Below are 5,221 nucleotides of genomic sequence, written 5' to 3' on the forward strand. Positions count from 1 at the left end.
TTTCAAAGAGTGACCTCTTCCCAAACATAGCAGAGCTTATGGTGGTAATGGGATATGTTAGCTTTTGAAGCATAAGAGCTTCAGATCCCAAGCCTGCCCATCCCTTCACCAGACTTTGGAGAATGGTAGGACTAGGAGTAAAGGAGTATTAAATATAATACCATTTTCACCTGGGAGTAATTAATATTTCTGGCCATGCAGACTGTCGCGTGGTGGGAGTCACAGTAACAATAAGTGAATGACGAGGAGATGAACCCCAGGTATGCTGAAATGTTCAAAGCCTTGCTTTTTTCACAGTTGGCAGACTAAGTCATTTTTAGAATTTGGACTTCTCGGGGGCAGAGGGTTTTTTCTTTTACATTAAATATACTCTTTTCTCCACACTGTTCTGTTATATAATAGGGTGAGTGCAAGTGCAAAGTCATGCTTTTTCAGTATTAAAACACAGAATCATATCCTTCATTTTTAAAGTTACAGTTATTCGTGTTATTACTAATTTTGGACACAGCAAATAAGACATTGCCAGAATCACTTTCTGGGAAGAATAAATGTGTAGCTTGTTTAGAACTGAGTTGGTTGTTAAATATAGCTTTGATTCCTTCCCCTCCTCCAGCTAAGAACTGCATGGTAGTTTTGTTGATAATCTACCACCCTGTCTTTAAATGGTAGCTTGTGTATTCTCCAGTTCTATTTTCCACATTGTTCTGGCTTTGTGGCCTTGGCTGAAACTGTGTGCCTCTCCTGTCTTTGACCCATTCTGTCCACAGTGTTTCACTTCAGTTCATCAGACAGCACCTGATTAGGTGGCCTTCTGTCATCCATTCTCTACACGTCTTGCCTGACCTCAGCACCGAGGGGCTGGCTGCTCTCCAGAACCTCATCATGGAAGCAGCTGCCCTGACAGGGGAAGATGTGCTTGGTTCATCTTTAAACATTTTCAAGGAGTGGGACTGGATGTCACAAAGAGGTCAAAGGCTCAGTCACATGTAAAGTGTGACAATGATGGCATCCTGAAAAATCTTTAACTTATCAGGCAGTACTGTTTCTCTCCAAGAGATACCTTGAAAATGGGGAGACATGCTTTGGGATCTCGTCTCTACCATCTTGCAGGCTCTGAAACAGGAATAGTAACTGTAAAGTTCCAAGCAAGTTTCCTGGCATGTTACAGTAGGCTCAGTAGTTTATGTTCTTTTCTAAAATGTATTAAATATTTAACTTTGCAAGGCAGGGTTGGGTAGCTGGAGTGCTAGATGGTATCTAAATATCAAGAGGTGGATGTTCAGGGTGTTTACCATTTTACAAGGGAAATCTTGGTAAATTCTGAACTCAGGCACAGGCCAGAAAGTAAAAGCCATATTGCAAATCTAGGGGAATTAGAATTCAGAGAAGGGATGATTGTGGCTAGGGGGAGCATAAGGTAAAGCTGGGGGAGATGGCACTTGAAATAAAAACTAAGAAATCTCCCCCTTCGCTTATGTATACATTGCTGCTGCTAAGTCACTTCAGTCGTGTCCGACTCTGTGTGACCCCATAGACAGCAGCCCACCAGGCTTCCGGTCCCTGGAATTCTCCAGGCAAGAACACTGGAGTGGGTTGCCATTTCCTTCTCCAATGCATGAAAGTGAAAAGTGAAAGTGAAGTCGCTCAGTCATGTCCGACTCTTAGTGACCCCATGGACTGCAGCCTACCAGACTCCTCCGTCCATGAGATTTTCCAGGCAAGAGTACTGGAGTGGGGTGCCATTGCCTTCTCCATGTATACACTAGAGATGGTAATTTGGACTTTTCAGGAATAGAAAAAGAAAACTTAAAGTGACAGGACAGACGTTGAGCAAATGCAGTTAATGTTCAGGAAATTGCAGAACCAAAGTTGTCTGAATCAGAGACCACATTAAAGGGAACAGAGGAGATAATTTTGGAAAGATAGGTTAGGCTATATTCTGGTGGACCTTAGATCTCAACCTGTATGAGCAGTGTGGTGGAGTGGAGGGAGACCCTGGCTGTGGAGCAGGAATCCCAGATTCCTTTCTATGCATCTGGGAAATGATGGCAGAGCAACCAGGTTCTAAAGAGTCATTGCTTTGGGTTCAAATCTCAAAGTTTCTACGTATTAAGTCTGTGACATTGACCCAAGTGATTTCCCCCTTCTAGCCTCTAGACTAGACTATGCTTCTTAACATATAAACTTGTTTATAGATTTGGTTGTTGGTTAGGGACTTTGGGAAGGTCATGTACACACTGCTATATTTAAAATGGATAACCAACAAGAGCCTATTGTATAGCACATGGAACTTCGATCAATGTTATATACCAGCCTGGATGAGAGAGGTGTTTGGAGGGAATAGATGTATGTATATGTATGGTTGAGTACCTTCGCTGTTCACCTGAAACTACCACAACATTGTTAATTGGCTATACCCCAATACAAAATAAAAGTTCAAAGTTTGGGAAAAAAGATTGGGTGTTGGAAAATGGCAAAGGTTTTTCATAGAAAAACTTTTTTTTTTTTTTTAAGTGGGAATGTTTAAAAGCTTGGAAATGATATAATTAAATGAAATAATCAAATAACTCTTTGGTTTCCATGCCACTGATAAATGGATAAGATTCTAAGGAGACAGACCTAGTAATATTACCTAGGACAGCCTGAAGGAGTAAAAGGCTAAAGGTAAGAACATCATTTGACTTTGGGTCTAAAACGAAATGACGATTTGAAGAAAGTAGCATTTAAAAAAGAGAGATCAGAGGGACAATCAAAGGATTTGGCAACTGACTGAATATCAGTTTGAAAACTAACAAGCACAGGAAGGATTGCTTTAATTTACGTGCTTTTTTATATTAAATTATTTAAGTGACCTGATTTAGGGATAACTTTTAATTTTGCATTACTCAGTACATGTGGAGTTTCTAGTGATATATGTATGTTGGTATATGCTACTGATCGAATAAGTATTTATTGTGGACCCAGTACATGACAGATAGTGTTCGAGGTGTTAGGGACAAGATGTGTGCTTTTCCATTCCAGGACTCTGACAGAATGAGAGAGAAACAGGAAACAAATGAAGAAAATAGTAGCTGGAAAAAGAAGTATCATGAAGATGAACTAAGTTGATGTGATAGGGGGTAGATGAGAGGCTAGTGAAAGAGCTCCTTAAGGAGGACACATTCAAGCTGAGGTGAATGATTGAAGAAATCAGCAATATGGAATGCCATGGCAAGAACATTTCAGAAAGAGAACACAGATAAACAAAGGTCCAAGGATGAGGATTATGCCTCAGTGGGTTTCAGGATTTGAAAGAAGCCAGCCTGGCAAGGGCATCATGACTTAGGAGGAGAGCAGTCAGAGATGAGAGGAGAATATGTGCTAGTTCACAGCTTGAGACCAACTCCAAACACTCATTCCTCATCTCTTGGCCTCATTGCAACTTTACAGCCCAGTCTATGACATCCTTTGCAGCTAGAAGAGTTAATAAAACCACATTCATTCTCCTTTTCAGGTATCAACTTTGGGAAAATGTTCAAACTCCTAATTTTCCAGAATAGAAAGCTGAGGGTCAAAGACGTTGTGTGCAACTTGTTCAGGGTCACACAGTTTGTAAATAGCAGGGCCAAAACTCAAATCAGGTCTATGATCCAGGCCCAGAGAAATTTCCACTTCCCACAGGGTCACTTTCCCTTCTTATGTAATCCTAAAGAATCACAGTCACTGACCTCTTATCAGACAGCCTGCAGGAGAAGTCTGTAACCTGGCGTAGGGATTTTAACCAAACCACAGGGCAAGAGTCCTCTACTTATGGCTGACCTGCACTAAGGTTGAGAGAGAATTAGAAGAGAGCACCTATTAGAGGAGAATTAGTAGAAAGATTCATTTTCCTTTGCCTGGGAGTCTTACAGCAGCCCCTTGTTTTCATAATCCCACGATTTGATGATTTTCCAACAATTCAATTTTATGGATCTGGAATGAATGGAATATGCCATAAGAGACCATGGCATCTTAGAACAAACATGAAATGTGGTAAACAAACTGATGTTTCCACGTGGGCGCTATATTAGCTATTTCTGCACTTTGCCCTTCCATTAAGTTAACTGCCAGGCCTGGGCTGTTACAATCCAGCCTTCATCCTTCAATTACAGCCACACATTAACTCCGGACATTCTGAGCCTTTCTAATAGAGCCATTCTCAGGCAGGACTGTGAGCTCTCCTAGGAGTGTCTCCCGTCTCTTCTGTTCCCATCTTGAGCCCCCTCTGCTACTGGCAGCTCTGAGTTCTGAACAGGTTTATCACGAAGCCAGTTGCGGTCTCTCTTTATGGTGCATCCTTAAACCCAGGCATCCGTGTAAAGGAGAGCCCTAGTTATACAGACACATTATACTTCTCCCCTTTCAAAGAGAAGCCTTTCCTGCTTGTTGGGGGGTTTCTGCCTGATGCAGAGGGACGAGGAAGAAGAGTTGGCTAGCTTTGGGGAGCAGATTTAGAGTCGCATCTCATTGGAGGGGCTAGCTTTTTCCTGAGCTGCCAGACACTGCAGGCTCAACTGAGGCGCGGAGGTGCAATTCAGGCTGGTGAAACAGCGGGGGAAGCAGGACAGGCGGGGCTAGCGCGGCTCTGCAGCGGATCACAAGCACCCGCACACACACCACTCTCCCGCCGCCCCCGGCTCGCGCCTCGCTCCTTCCCACCCGGGCCGCAGAGACGCGGACCGGGAGTGGGGGGCCAGGGAGGGAAGAGGAAAAAGGCAGGCGCCGTGAAGCCGAGGAAAAGCTGGAGCGGCGCTGGTATTTCACCTGAGAGTCTGACCCGAATCCCGAAGCTCAGACCCCCTTCAGCAGCACCTTTGTCGGCAGCTAGGAGAGCGCGGCGGTGCCCAGGAACCCTCGAGTCCCGCTCCCAAGTCTTCCTGTGCCCGGTGCACCAGGATCCTCCCGGTGGGGGCCGCGCGGTGCCCCCAGGAAGGCGCGGAGCTTGGGGGACCGGCGTTGGCGCCCATCGTGGTGCGCCGGGAAAAGTGGAGGCGAGAAGAGCCTTGAGGGCAGAGTGCGAGGCCCTGCGGCCGCTGCCGCCCGCGGCGCCGCCTCCTGCCCTCTCCCCCAGGGTGAGTGCCGGGCTGTAGCGCACCGCCACCTCTACCGGGCGCGGGGGTGGCCGGGGGGGCCCTGGTGGCGCCCGTGGAAACTCCGCGGCCAGCGGACGGCAGGCGGACGCGGCTCTGGGGTCCGGGGGGGG

The sequence above is a fragment of the Bison bison genome, unplaced genomic scaffold, assembly GCF_000754665.1.
Source record: "Bison bison bison isolate TAMUID 2011002044 unplaced genomic scaffold, Bison_UMD1.0 scf7180017864139, whole genome shotgun sequence".
Lineage (NCBI taxonomy): Eukaryota > Metazoa > Chordata > Mammalia > Artiodactyla > Bovidae > Bison > Bison bison.